Here is a 16167-nt window from a genome sequence, read left to right as displayed (position 1 = left end):
CTTGCTCTGGGCATGTCAGGAAACCCGAGAACACCCTGCCTGTGGCGAGGGTGTAGCATCTTTGTGGCCAGTGAGCATTCCATGAATGGAAACAGCCTTTCCCTTCTGTGAGGAGAGGCAGGATTTCATGTGAATGTGTGATGACTGGCAAGGAGCCAAGAATAAGAGCAGGAAATGGGAGCCCAAGTGAGATAACTGCCACGAACATTGCCGGGCGGGAGCAGGGTAAACAGAGGACTTTCAATTTTGCAAAGCATTCGAGAGCTCCTTGGCTTCAGGACGGCCCTCGGGGAGAGCCGTGGATATTAGGAAAAGGAGGAGACAGTCTTGGCAGGCTGGGAGACTAAGTGCTGGTGGAGTAATTAAAGGGCGGAGCAAATGAGTAGGAAACCATAGAATAATGCAAAACCCAAAAGCAGGCATCTGAAATGTGCAAAAAAAAAAGAAAGAAAAAGAAAAAAAAGCTAGTGCTTAGTAGCTGAAAATACTCGAAACAACATTTTGGAATGAGAACCATATGGAATAAAAGGCCGCTGTCATTCGACTTAGCAGCTTGAGAAATGTGACATGTCCCCATGGGGGTTCGGAGTGGGAAGAGTCAGAAAGAAAGAGTTCAGAATGCTAAATGAAGATGTGGAGTTGAACAGGCACGGAAGGGTTTTCCCCAATATTTGACAATTATGACTAAAATCAGAAACACTAGATATCACTCCATTAGAATATACAACTTACCCATTATTAATAATTTCCAGCTAGTTAGCACCTACATTCCAAGTACTTTACGTACCTTATTCCTAATTCACCCAACAACCTGCAAGCAGTATTACTGCCTCATTATATGGATTAGGAAACTGAGGCAGAGAGTGTGAGTAACTTGCCCAAGGTCACCTACACAACGCTGAGGAGAGGATGAATAAGGAGGTATAAATCCAGACCACTTTTTCTGCGAGGCCTTCTCGAGGGTCCAAGCCTCCCTTTTCAGAAGGGAAGATGGAGTAATAGAGAGATCTGCGTGTCTGGGGGCGTGGTGGCCCTAGAGCTTGAGTAGAGAGTCCTGTGGAGTCCGGGAAGAAAAATCATTGAGACGACTGAACCCAGCTGCTATGTTAGTGCTAGTCTGACCTTCCCAAGATCGCCAAGCTGGGCAGCTCGGCCGCAGGTTTTCCAAGCCCAGTAGCCCATGTCCCTTCCATTCATGGGTTTATTTGTTCAATCACTCAACAAACATTTTTCAAGTGCCAAGAACTATGTGCCAGGAAAATATTTGTCCAGTAAACAACACAAAAGTGCTTGATTTGCATTTTCTTCTGATCAGATTTTTAAAAATTGTATCACCTTTCAATGTAATTCTCTGCATCAGGTCCTCCACTGCTCCTCCAGAAACTCGGTTCAACTAACAGTCAGCACACTGCTGTCTAGCACATTTGTGACCAAGCAGCAGTCCTTGGTTTTCAGAGAAGTGATTGTGTTTTCTCTTCAGCAACACTGGCAGCTCAGAGAGCATGTGTTTTCCTTAGCAAATATGAATGGCAATAGTGTCGTAGAGTCTCCTTTGTGAGCTGAGGGTAGTTGAAAGGGTGCTTTGTCAGGGCTCTGAAAAAAACACGGGTTTGGCTACGGTTTTATTAGAAATCTAGAGACCTGGGAAGGGGGAATAAAACCATGTAAGTTTGCCAAATCCCAAAACATTTTCCCCATTTGTTCAGACCCAATGCCAGGTTCATGCTGGCCTATTATCAATAAATTTTTGCTCTGTGACAAATGACTCCTGAAACGTAGTGACTAAAAACAATAAATATTATTTCCCATGATCCTGGGGGTCTGCTGGTGGTCCCTCTGGGCCCCTTTGGCCAGGCCCCGATGGGCTGGGATGCCACATTCACATGACTGAGGCTCACCTGGGGTGAGTGGGCCTCTCTAGACCCCAGGGCACTAGCCTGGGCGTCTTCACATGTTGGTGGAAGGGTTCTCAGTAGCCAGAGAATAGCAACCCCAATGGACAAGCACTTTTCAAGATTCTCTTGTCTCATGGATGTTACTGTCCCATGCTACTGGCCAAAGCCAGTCACAAGGCCAGGCCAAATTCAAGGGGAGGAAAAACAGACTCTACTTCTTGACGGGAAAATCTACAAATTATTGCGGCCATTTCTTTTTTTCTTATTCCCTCAGCTGCTGGGAGTTTTGCTGGCAGAGGGCCCTGAACCACCAGCCCTCTCGGAAATGGCTCCTTTTCTCCTGAAGAAAGCCTTCTCACTCAAGGACACTCCTTCCCAGGGGAGCCCATGGTGGTAACGGGCCAATACTGGGGTAGAAAGGCTTAGCTCCTTGCCCAGGCTCAAAACAAGTATGAGGGGTCGCCCAGGCTTCGGAGCTCCCCCAGCAGTCAGCTGCAGTCTTTGCTGAACCTGACTTGCACGCAGTCTAACTCTTATGCCTGATCCATCCTGCTCCCTGCCCCCCACAGCCATCCGTCCTGAGCACACACCCCATTAGACCTGCTGCAGTCCAATCTCTGTCCCAGCAGCTGCTCTCTGGGGACCCCAACCTGCCAGCTGACACCAGGAGGGGTCGCAGAGAGCAGATGCTAAAACGCGTAACAGGGGCTGGGTCCTGCGCCAGCCGACAGGGAATGAGAACCTCAATACTGGTGACCTGTGGAGTTTAGAAGGCGGTGGTGAAAGTGGTCCAACTGCCACCAGTGGTAAAATGGGATGGGATGCTGGGAGAAGAAAAGGAACTGGAGGATGTGACATATCAAGCTTTTGAAAAACATGGAGGAAATAGTCATGATAAGGGCAATGAACCGAATGGGTGTTGCTGGAAAACAATGGATGCTTTGGAAAAAGGTAACAAAAGACTCAGAGTGACTACTAGTCCATTAAAAACTGACTGCATAAGCACAAGAGCCTCTTGGCACCGTGTAAAGAAATTCTCATCTCTTGTAGCCAGTGCAGATTAAATTCACAACCAAAAACAATGGAAGGAGCTGTGGCTCCCGATGCTTTTGTGAAGCAGAGTCACTGAGTCAGCTCAGATTTTTACATGAGAGAAATGCATTTCTGTCTAATTTAATACATTGTTATAGGGGGTCTATTTCATATCTAGTCCAAGTTGTACCCTGCTATAGACTGAATGTTGTGTCTCCAAAAAGTTGTATGTTGAATCTTGATTCCCCAATGTGATGGTATCAGAAGGGGAGACTAGCAGGTGGTTAGGCCATAAGGATGGAGCCCTCACACGTGGGATTGGTGCCCTTATAAAAGAGGCCCCAGGAAGCTCCCTCACTCCTTCCACCGTGTGAAGGCACAGCAAGGAGTCAGCGGTCTGCAGTCTAGAAGAGGCCCTCATCAGAACTTGACCATGCTGTCACCACGATCTTGGACGGCAAGCCTCCAGAACTGTGAGAAATAAATTTATGTTGTTGATCAGCTACCCGGTTTATGGCATTTTGTTATAGCGGCCCAAACGGACTAAGACATACCCTAACCACCAGCCTTGAGCGTACCTCAAATCCACTTAAAAGGCACAGAATTGGGGCTTCCAGCATGGCATGAGTGTGGCACTAACGATTTCAGGGTCCAAGTGCACACACGTGTGCCCAGCTGCAGGGCTGGCTGGAAAGTACAGTACAAGCTGCACAGTCTTCACTTGTCCGAATCTAAAAGGTTTATAAATGGAAAGACTCTTTGCTCCTTAGTAGAATACTCCTTCCCAAGGGAGGGCCTCAGCCACACCTGTTTTAGAAGTGTGCTGGATGACTGCTTGTTGAGTTTACTACTACCTGACAGCTCTTCTTCTAGGTAATATCTGCACATGATCAAGAGCCTCCCGTATCACCTTGGGCAAGGCTGTCCAAGGGGACGGTGAGACCTCAGCAGCCAGTGGCTGGGGGAAAAGGAAGGCAGGTGGCGGCATTTCTAAGGTACTGACTTAGTTCACTCCTTCTTCCTTTGGATGACAAGCCATTTGAGAAGCAGAAAGGGGAGTTCAATAAGGACCAGCATTATCAGCTTTATAGCTTCTCTGGATTAGATAACACAGTTTAGATACAAGCTGAAAGCAGCATTTGACTTCTTCCCTCCCAAATTAAATTACACCCTCATTTTCAGGTATAGCTGCAGCTTTCCCTATGTTCCTCCCTCGCCCCCACCAATTCCAGGCAACCCCTTCCAGATGCTAGACCCTCCCTGGCTGCTTCCTCCTGCAGGAGGCAGGTGCAAAGGGAACACACACAGTGTGTGGACGAAGCCTGTCTCTGAGAGAGTTCAGAAGGGGCTTCACTGCATATGCTCACTTCCCCTGGTCTCAGTCTCACCAAGGAGCTGCGTTCCTCCTCCCCCTGGGAGAGGGATTAGTAAAAGGAGTGGCGATAAGGACATAGCTGTATTAAAAGAGAGAGATATGAAACTCTCTCCACCCCCTTCTCTCATTCTCTCCCTGCCCCCAGAAGTCATGACTGGGTAGGGCAGGTATTCCAAGTCATAGAACTGGACCTGGATAGGGAGCTTAAGATTTCTATTTAATAATTGTAACACTCACATCTACCATTTGTTGAATACTCACTATGTGCCAGACATCGCGCTAAACAGACAAATGGCCTGAAAAACTGGGGCTCAATCAGGCTCCCATCAATATGCCCAGGAGGGAAGGAGTGGGGGAAACAGGAGGAATTGTTAAAAGGACTCAGAAGCCAATTTGAAGAGGCTTCCTCCACTGGCCAAAGATGATAAAGTTTGAGCATGATTAACTACATTGACTGAAATGTATTGAAACCTATCAAATATATTTAATTCTATGAGTTTTAATGATACTTCTCAAAAACCCTAATTGCTCATGAACTAACTCCATATTCATAAAGCTGGTAAGTAAGGAAAAAGCATCAGCCTTTATTCTGCTTTTTCTATACAGACTATGTCATTGGGTGACCACCTGGTAGATATGGGGGAGTTTCTCTTTTTAAAGGTATTCTATCTAATAATTGAAGAAGGAATCAGAGAATTCAAACCTAACCATTTTTTTAAAAAGATTTTATTTATTTTTTAGAGCTAGGGGAGGGAGGGAGGAAGAGGGAGAAAAACAAAGAAACACCAATCGGTTATTGTCCCGGGCCCCCACCTGGGTGGGAATCAAACCAGCAACGTCTGGCTCGCAGGCCAAGGCTCACCCACCAAGCCGTGCCACCCAGGGTCAAAACTAACCATTTTGCAAGCTCTAATAAATTAATTTCAACTTGAGCATCAACACCTGCTACACCCACAAAATGAGACAACCGGATATTTCATGCCTGGGGTAGAAGAACACAGCACCACCTACAAAATGGTCTTGCCAAGAGGGATCAAACCGAAATGCAAGCAAGACTTTCCAATCCAATACCAATGTACACAGGGCTGGCCGTTATCCAACTGCAAAATTCTACAGGACCCACGACTCAACTTCTTTCAGAAATAAATTGCAAGGAAAAAATAGATATGGGAACAGAAATCGAGGGGTTTTATTATCACAACATGTAGACTTTATTTGGATGCTGACCCAAGCAAACTGTTAATGAAAAAAACCTTTAAAACATTTATGAGGCAACTGGAAATGTAAACTCTGGCTCAGCTATTTGATGACGTGAAGGAATCATTGTTATATTTAGGTGTGATCACAGGGTTGTGATTCTGTTAAAAACAAACAGTTCTAAGAGTATAGAGATGTACACTAAAAGATTTACAGATGCAATAATATCTGGAATTTGCCTCAAAATAATGTTAGGAGAGATTACATGGGGGTACAGATAAACAAGTCCGGCCATGATTTGACCATTGTTGAGGCTGGGTGATGGGTACATGAAGATTTGTTATATGAGTCTCTACATTTTTGTGAATATTTGAGATTTTCCACAATAAAAGTTGAAAGAAAAACATGCAAAGGGGCCTGATTTGATGGGTGGGTGGTGACAGAATAAGCCTGTGCCTTGCACCTTATGTTTAGATTAGGGCAGGATCTTAGCTAATGGGGGGGGGGGCCCAGGGAGTGGGGAGGAAGTGCCAGGCAAATGGCCAGGCTCATCGAAGGGGTCTAACAATAGCATTAATACGGGAGGACAATCCCAGGAACCAGACAGACCTAGCAAGAGGCGAGAGGAGACCAGCATGGTAGACATATAGACACTTGCTGGTTATGGTTGCCAGCATAATTTCCAGACCCCACCCCCTGGCAGGCACAGGGTACTCAATGTACTGCCAACACTGTGTAGATTCATTCCAGAACTGGGAGAGCTTGCCAGTGAAGGTCTCCCATGCCTACAGCCGAGCTGGGCAGGAGAAAGGCAGATGGCAATCCTGCAGTGCCTTAACCCTCCGGGGAGAACCCTGAGACGATTTCAGGATCGAGTGGGGGTGTGCAGAATAGAAGGGTTTGGTTGCCTGCGAATTCCCTTTCTGAGAAAAGCTCTCAGTCTCTCTGTGGTTTAGGCCGCCATGTTGAAGCCACGTGACTCCACCTCTGTAGCCACAGCTGAAGCAAGAATGTACACCTAACCCGGGGGGGGGGGGCGGAATTCATAGACTAAGCTTAGTGCATCACAGTCCTCATCAAGAACTGGAACTAGTAAACTCAGAAACCAAGATTAAGAACTGCAAACCATACCATCAGAAGTAGAGGCATTGGACCTAAAATGTCCTTGCGATGGACTGAATTTTGTCTCCCCCTCCTCCACCAACCAAAATTCCTACATTAAAACCTAACCCCCAATGTTTGGAGGTAGGGCCTTTGGGAGGGGATTAGGTCATGAAGGTGTAGTCTTCATAAATGGGACTAATGTCCTTATAAAAGGGACCCCAGAGAGCTCCCTCACCTCTTTCTGCTATGTGGGGATACAACAAGTTGGCAGTCTGCCACCTGGAAGATGGTTGTCACCAGAACCTGGCCGGTACCCTGAGGTCTGACTTCCAGCCTCCAGAACTGTGAGAAATAAACTTCTACTATTGATAAGCAACCAGCCTGTGGTCTTCTGTCAGAGCAGCTGAGCAGACTAAGTCATGTAGTCCCACAGTGTGCACGTGGGTGGGTCCCAGTTTACCTGTGTGGCTTTGGGCGACTGACTTAGCCTCCTTGAACCTCAGTTCCCTAATCTGTGATGTGGGGAGAATAAAGGTAACTACAGCAATGTGATTTTCATGAGAATAAAATGAAAATATTTATAAAATATGTATTAAAAGTTCGATAACTATGAGCTCTTATGATTATTTCTAGTAGAGTTAATACTATCCTTGGCTATGGTTACATTTGGCCATGGGAGAGCAAGGGAAGCCAGTCACAAGGGACAACTAATAGCAGCATGGGTGGATCACTGCCCATCGTCGGGCACTGTGCAAAGAAAGGACTTGACAAGTGTTGAGACCTCACAACAACCCCAGAGCCTGGCAATGCTCATTTCACCAATGAGGAAACTGAGGCACAAACTGATTTGCCAAACATTTGGGAATTGGCGATGGTGGGAGTGAACGTCAACATTCTGCCTCTGAGCCTGCACCCTTAACTGCTCTGTGACTACTTCATTGTGCAGAGGGGGAAACTGAGGCTCAGAGACCATGCAGCCCTGAGAAATGAGAGGAGGAGGGAACCCCTGCATTGCCTGGGAGCCAGAGGGTGTGACGTGGCCCTAAAATCCAACTCCACGTCCAGTGAGGCCCCAGCATCTTCGTTTTTCAGTGAAAGAGCCTGTTGCAGCCCTTGAGAGAGCGCCCTCGTTTGAACAGTTTCCTGTTCTCAGTCCTGAGGAGAGCAACAGGAATCCTGATGTACTTCAGTCAGCCACATTAGAATCTGTGTACTAACCCTCTGCCTAAGCGGTTCTGGTGCCAGGAAAAACATCATGTAATGGATATTACAACTCAAATGTCTGCCTCTTCTAATGGCAGTTCATTCTGTTTCTGCCCCATCTAACGGCTGCTTCTATATGGCATCCCCATTAACCAGAATAAACTCTCCACTCCGCTGAACAAAGAAGACCTTGACCGAGAGAGTGGTCAACATGTGGCCAGAATGAGATGTGGTGTGGATAATTCCCTTTTGAGAAAACATCCCTTCAGGCACGAGTCACAGAATAAACAGAGACAGGGAAAAACCACTAACAAGAGAAAAATTGGAAAGCCAAAATGTTAAGAACAGAGCGAAAAGAGCTTTTTAAATGATACCAGACTAAAAAATAAAGAACTTTTCCTTCGCCCTGCCTGTTTTTCCACCCACAACCTCCAACCCTCACATTTTTAAAAAAGTCATTAAAGAAAAACTATAAACTTTTCCATCTGAGACAAAAGTTGTTAAATGGAAAGAGAACACGTAGCAGAGAACACCAGTTGTCAACTGTCCGCAGCTAACTGGTCGGCCTTGGCCGTCTCAAGGGAAACCACAAGCCCCACCCCCAAGAACCAACAACTGGGAAACTATATAATTGCCCGTAAAACTTGGAAAGTTGACATGGATTTTAAAAGACAAAAGAAAGGAGGGTGATCCTCTTTAAATAAGGCAACAGCTAAGGATAAAGAAGGCACACTGTTTGAGTTTACAGAGGGAAGTACTGTAACTCCAACGTCACGCAGCTCTGGGACCATGTCAGGACACTGCCACGTCGCAGCCAGTGACCTTGAACAGTGGCTTAGCCTCTCAGTGCCTCAGTGTCTTCCTCTGTACAGTGAGGGTGATAAAATAGAACCTACTTCAGAGGGCGGGTGTGAAGATTCATGCATGGTGGCATAATGGACACATCCCACAGACATTCACTACCCCTCTAATAAGAAATGTAATTCTATAGTTATTATTGTGATTATTATGACATGTTTATGAGCAAGGAAACCAAAGTTGTCCCCTGCATTTATGTGACCATGGGTCCTATGGAAACCTTAAAAATGAAACGGGGGTTATTCCCAGGTCCCCAGATTCCAGAAGGTGGGCATTATGGAGAGGAAGGTGGGACCTTGCACTAGAGCCGTTGGGGTGCTTCAGAGGGCTCTCCACGGCAAGAGTGCTGAGGAGAGAGTGAGGGAGAATGGGGGTGCATGGGGGCGAGAGTTAATACTGGTTGAGCACTTCCTCAGTGCCAGGAATTCGGCTGGGCATCGCACACACATGTGCAAGCACGCAAATGCACGCACACGCACACGCAATCCCATTTAATCCTCTCCGTGAATCCTCACAGTGAATCAGGAACTATCACGATCATTCTCATTTCAGTGGCAAGGAGGCTGAGCTTTAGAGACATCCCGTGACTTGCTCAAGGTCACATATCTAACATGGGAAGGCACTGAGATTCCGACCTGAGTAGCCTCCATGACTCCGAGGTACTGTCTTCAGAAACCACACAGGCATCCCCCTTCTCCCGACCTCAGTTTCCTCCTCCGTAGAATGGAATTTGCACCGAAGGCCTTTGTAACCCTCCCACCCTGTGCTTCTGCATGTTCCGTCAACGGCTTCCAGCCGGAATCACCATTTTCCAGGCAAGGGAAAGAGAGGGTGGGTGGTATACGTTCCCTGGGCCCTTTCACACGCATGATTTTGTCTCCTGGGCTGATAAAACTGAACGGACGATGATACTGTAGCCAGCACAACACACGGTGCCCCACAAGGTGTCATGTCAATGTCACACCCTCAGCTTCCCGAGCAGAGCAGAGGGGGCAAGAGTCTCACCAGGGGCGTGAATGCTGGCGTTGAGCATATTGAGCCTCGATTGCTGACATCAACCCTGAAGCCTGTGAAGGACAAAGAGAAAACCAAAGACAAAGCACCTGGGTTCAACAGGGAGCCCCAGGGAGCCTGAGCTGCTGGAACCTCTTCCCAATGACTTCAAGGCATGACAAGAATAAAGAAAATAAGATGTTTGAAATTAAGAAAAGGATAAAAAGACCTCAGTTTCCTAGATTCAATCTACGAGGCTTAAGTACAGCATCTCTGTTACCCTTCGCTGCCAGCAGTGGGATAAGTATCAGGAGCTCCATTTCACAGGTGAGAAGGCTCAAGTTCGGAGACATTAAACAATATGCCCAAGGACACACAGTGAGCAGAGAGAGTAAAGCAGGAGAGCAACCCAGGGCAGCTGATTCCATAGTCCTCACTGAAGCACCACACCACCCTTCCCCTGGAAGAGGGGCGCTCACTCTCTAAAAAGGTGGGCTAACTGCTAGAGGTTTCCAGCAGGGGCCTAGATACAGGGAATGCACTCGAAGCATTAGAAGAGAATGAATGCCTTGTGCAGTGGAGTGAGGTACAGGCAACATCCACTGGGAAGAGTCGGCAGACCCAGGATGCAGGGCATTACTGCAGGTAGAAATGATGACCAGGACAACTGTACCCAGCACGCCAGGGACAGGGAATGGAGAGCAGAATTGCTGGCTGGGATATCAGAGTACAGGCTTCCTATGTGACCCTCACACCCACACACACAAAGGCGCACAGGCACACACACAGTTGACAAATCTCAAGAGGGTGGAGTGTATAAAGCCTCCTCGGTATAGACTTTCTTGGGGAAAGGGAGAGTGTGTGGAATAACCTGTGTTTTTGTTGTCACTGAAGTCCTGGTTGTAATGATTAGCGTTTTAAGTTCTTCCAGGTGGGAAAGCAATGCTTGATGTTGAGCGACCTGCTAAAACAGGAGTCCCAGAAAACCCATGTGGGGAGGGGGCTGGGGCCAGCAGGTGGCCTCTGTTCCGTTGCCCTCAGCTTTCCAGACTCTGTCCTGGCAAAAGGGTACTGGCGTGGCAGAGGGGCCTCCTAGTGCTGTGGTTCAACAAACCAGCTTTGGAATCCCCCTGCCCTGGGGTCACTTCTCTCCTCGTGCACTGAATAACTGCATGACCTTGAATAAACCACTTCACCCATCAGCACCCCATCTGCCAAATGGCAGTAATGGTCCTCAGCCCCCTGGGTTGGGGAGGGCTCAATGAGATAATGCAGACACACCACTTAGCTTAGTACCTGACCCAGAGTAAACACTAAGTAAAGGGAGGCCCTTATTTTCATTGGAAGACAAAGCATTTTAGCACAGAAAACGATCAAGCCCATCACAGCCCCTAAAACAAGAACATCAAAAGCAGAAATTTCAAGATCAGTTGGAGATTAGAAGCGACACACTCCTCACATAAAAAACGTCCAGATGTTGATGCTAGGGCGGGACAAAAGTGCTGATGCTAGTGAACATAATATTCCCAACCATCGAAAGTGAACAACTTAGGCAAACATTTCCGGGTGTTCATTAGAACTCAACGGGGTAACTGCCGAAAACTCAGGAGGAAGGACAGGAGTTCACCCGAGTGCCCACAAGTCTGCCAAAAGACTTTTCCAACAGCTTGACTCTCAACCGCACATCCTTAATTGAAAAAAACACCATTTAAAAAGCCATCTGAGAAGGCGCTGGCCAGGAAAGTCGCTTTCCATAGATCAGCAAAGAAGAATCTAGTCTCCATAGCCAAAGCCTCCCACTACCCCTTTCACCAATTAGTAAAAACTCAGCCTTGAGCTCAAAGCCAAAATAAACGGCTTCCTCCATATTTTAACTTTCTACATATTATTATTATTATTAGTCATTATTATTATTATCCTTGCTTCCTCCTGGTAGAGTTCATCAATATGATTAGCTAACTCACTAATTCATGTCTTCAGTTGTATTGGTTCTACTGTATCATAATATTTTGGTCAATGATTTCAACCAATGTGTTTTTCAAAACTATTATTTCCACCTGATTCTGTTTCATGATTTTCTTCTTCCTTTTCACTTCTATTCAAGTCCCTTCTCTAAGTTCTGATCTTTGCTGTGTTTAACATCCTTGTTCTAATAAGAGATGTTTGCTTCGTGTGTACATTTAGTCCAGGTTCTTGTCTTTTCTTTTGAGGTCATTGTACTCCTTAGGTTGTGCTCTAGGTTTCTTCTCATTTTGATCTGTGAGTTCATAGTCCTCCAGGGGGTCTGTTATGCTACCTGCAAAGGGCGGAAGGTCAAATCCTGCTGTGGCAGCCTGGGCGCTTCCAGGAGACAGAATGAGACAAGCCCCAGGAGGGAGAGCTGGCAATCACTCCTCCTGGCCTCACCCACCAAGACATTCTTCTGGCCAAGGCTCCTGATTAGCCTTCATGCCTTCAAAAACAAACCACAGTGGCAGGAGTTTTGGAGAAATGAACACCCATAGAAAGTCAATAATCCACCTGTTTCCTCAACTCTTCACTGAGACAGGGCTTCTGCTCTGTCCTAATTTACACCTGTGCCATGGTCTTGGCTATTGCCACAGTTTGGGGGCACACAATGATTGTCCTGAGTCAGTGGTGGAGGGAGACAAGGGCAGAAATGGAACCAGCTTTATCTAACTTATCTGAGCCCATGACCCTCTGACCCAGGCTACAGACACCTCCACCTTCACTCAGCCCCACCCCTCTTTCTCCCCACACCCTACAGCTCAAAGTGTCTCCATAGGAAAGACAGCCATCCCTACGATTGAAATACTTATCCCTATTATGATTCAAGTATTTTTGGAGAAAAAGAATATGTTAGGTGACTATCTTTCAGAAGCAACTTAAGCTAAACATCAGGTGCTTCTCGTGGGTGAATTCTGATTCAGCTTCATCTCCTTCACCATGATGCAGAGTCCACTCTTTCCACTCTGGTCCTACAGATTCCCATCACTGGGTACAGGATTCTCATCTGGTTACTCAAATACCGTAGTGTTGCTGTTAACCTACACTGGGCACAATTGCTTCTCTGCATGAAGGAGGCATCAACAAAGGGAGCCTGGAAAGGACGCCTCCTGCTGAGAGGCAGCAAGGAGAACATGGGTTCCAACACCGCTGCCCCACTTGCTAGCTGTGGGGTCTTGAGCAAGGAACTTAGGCTCTCTGAGCTTTAACTTCTTCATATTAAATGAGAGTTTATTTATTCAACAAATGTTAACTAAGTCCCTGTTATATGTCAGGCACTGTGTTAGGTCTGGATATCCACAGTCAATATCATAATTCCTGCCATTGTTAAGGTTACATTCCCATGGGGAGACACACGAGGTCTGTCTAGAAGGTATCCAGCCATGTAACATGGAAAATAGAGACAGTTATTGAAGAAGATACAAGATACAAGAAACATTGTACATAGGACAATGATGCCTCAGTCCCCTTCAAAGTAGGCACCTTGGGACCTCACACAGTCTCCCGATCACCATCAGCTGCCCTGTTGTATTTTCCTGAATTCCAGTGATGGTCGGAAATCTCTTCCCTTTCAAAGGTGATTTTAGTTTTGGGAAAAAACAAAAGTCACAGGGCCCCAAATCTAGACTATAGCAGGGATGAGTCACCTGGGTGATTTGATGTTTTGCCAAAAGCTCTGCAAGAGACATGATGCATAAGCAGACGCCTTGTTGTGATGACACTGTCAAGCACCAGTTGCCCATAGAATGTTCAAGCTTAATGCAAGAAAAAAAAAAAATCATTGCAGATTTGTTGCTCTACTCAGTCAGTCATTTTTAAATGTGACAGCCACACAGGACACATGCTCACTCAATGGTGTCTGCTGCCCCCACTGACTAGTACAGTGAAGTCATCATTGTTCACACATGCACATTCCAGTCCACTCTCCTCGGTTGCCAGGTTACATTGATGTCAAGCAAACTCTTCTTCTTATATTAACAACGGCTGGACTTTTTCTGGACAGACCTCGTAGATAATTCCATATGGAGGCAAGTGGTCCAAGGCAAAGTTACAGAATACTATACGAGAGTATGGGAGAGACTCATGTAGCCTGCAGAGGTCATGGATAATAACTGCATTTACCTCCGAGATTCTTGGGAGGATTACACGAGACTGAGCCCGAGCAGGGCCTGGCAGGCAGCCAGAGCTCTGCAACTGGTCACCACTTCTGTCATTCAGCCCAGTAAGATGCCAGCCTTGGGTGGCGGGGCTGACCAGTGTCCAGATGCCCTGTTTCCTGCTCGACCTGCCATTCCCATCCTACATCTCTGTGGTGCATTCTATCTCAGAGCCCCTGGGGGTGAGAGCAAATGGAGAGGACATGTGTTTAAACAGAGCCCATTAAAGAAGGTTTCAGAAAAATCCTGCTATCGCTAACAGGAGGGAACTAGTTCATTTTCTTCATTGAGAGAGGGAGAGAGAGGGAGAACTAGTACTGGACAAATGAGCATGTCTGTCCTTCAACCCAAGCAGTCTGGTGAGAAGAGCTGTTTGAGCAACTTGAGTAAGAAGCAACATGAATGCGAGGATCTCAGTAACCATGCACAGCCCGCCACATTCCCGCCCTGGGCTCCCATGAATCCATGTGTTCTCCGGAAGGGGACCTCATGCCTGGCTCCCCAGCCCAGCTGAGAACAAACACAGACTGGCTGATTCGAAAAAAAAAAAAAAAGGAAACTAACATTTCCTTCTCCCTGACATTTTTCTTCTTCTTTTTTCCATTCAACCCAGAGAAGGATGTCTGAGTCTTAAAATGTCAAGGTTAGGAGAGCCCTGAGAGGTCATCCCAGATAGCCATCTTCAAATAATTTTTAGCAAGAGAACTCCTTTGTCAGATGAAATTTTATCCAAAACCCGAATGCAGACAATGGGGGGATAAAGTAATATTTTTTCATAGAAGTGTATCATTTTTTCTTTTTTTAAAAGATTTTATTTACTTTTAGAGAGGGGGGAAGGAAGGGAGAAAGAGAGGAGAGAAACATCAATGTGTGGTTGCCTCTCAAGCGCCCCTACTAGGGACCTGGTCCACCACCCAGGGATGTGCCCTGACTGGGAATCGAACCAGCAGCCCTTTTGGTTCACAGGCCAGCACTCAGTCCTCTCAGCCACACCAGCCAGGGTAGAAGTATAACATTTTCATTTCAAGTTATCTGTCACTGGGTTTCATTGACGCTCCTTTGATGGATCCAAAAATCATGCTGTGGAATTCTGCACAGTGTAGGCCAGTTCAGATCTATATTGGCTCCAGCGTCTAATTGCTGTTGTCGCTGCTGCTACTGCACAGTTGCAAGAAAATTCTTATTTTCACAAGCAGGCAATTTGCCAGTAATTACAGTTACAATTTTCTTGTACCATTTATGTTGCAAATGAGAGGAATTCAATTCAGTTTAGATTAAGGAGAGGGGAGTAGGGGGGAGCATTTCTCAGCTCACATAAGGAAAAGTGAAGGGCTTGAAGAGCTTCAGCCTGGCAACCTCCCCACGTCCCCTCTCTGCACTGCTCAAGAGCCTCCCCATACTGGAAAGAGGGGTGGACCCAGCAGTTCTAGGCTTTTTTTCTTCCTGGAAGAAAAAAGAATGATTTTCATATCCTTGAAGTTCTGGAGAAAATTCCAGTGCAGACACCAATAGGGCAGTCTTGAGACATGTGTCCTTCACAGGAGGGATGACTACAGGTAAGGAAAAAGGGGGCGCTTATCGACCAGGTTAGGGTCATCTTGCCTCCGTGGTGGTCAGGGAGGATACAACTTCAGCACCTCCCATCCAGGAGCAATGGGATTCCCACAGGGAAGACAGGTTCCGTGAGCAGAGCAAAGGGGAAAAGGGTAAGGAGCTACATGGACAAAACCCACAGCTACTACAAGCTCACTGAACTTCCATAAGTAGTTGCATATTTAACAGACTTAACAGCTCACTTTCCATTCTCAGTATAATGCAACAAATCCAGAGCTTGAGAGATGGCAGGAATTTTTGGTCTAATGAGGAATAGCTAACACTCACCATTGTTCACATTTCATAATCAAGTATTACCTTAGGAGGAATTTGATGAACAAGGTCTTCATCCCTTTTACTTTTTCCTTCTTTTGGAAAATCAGAACACCCTTCAAATATACCTTGAAACATTCAACGAACGGTGTGTGTAATTATTAGACATCTCCATTCCTGTTCTATCAGATATTCACAAACGACTTCAAAACTGCCTAATTTATTTTGTTTTGAAGGTTGAGTCCAAAATGTAGTCTTCCAATTACTTGAAGGAAGTTTCAGCGGCTCCTATAGGCCTGGCCATGGTGAGCCCCACATGGCCATATTGAAACAATTCTGCTTACTAAAGCCAGAACTGTAACAAAAACTTAAATACATCAATGATCTATGAAATTATATTGTCACAACTCAGCATGTTTTATGTTCTGCTGTTACTCCCCAGCTGATGTATGAAGCTATGACAGAGCCTCACCCGGCCCCT

The sequence above is a fragment of the Desmodus rotundus genome, chromosome 3 (genome assembly GCF_022682495.2).
Source record: "Desmodus rotundus isolate HL8 chromosome 3, HLdesRot8A.1, whole genome shotgun sequence".
In the NCBI taxonomy this organism is placed as follows: domain Eukaryota; kingdom Metazoa; phylum Chordata; class Mammalia; order Chiroptera; family Phyllostomidae; genus Desmodus; species Desmodus rotundus.
The sequence above is the reverse complement of the archived record's forward strand: the minus strand, read 5'-3'. Positions refer to the sequence as shown.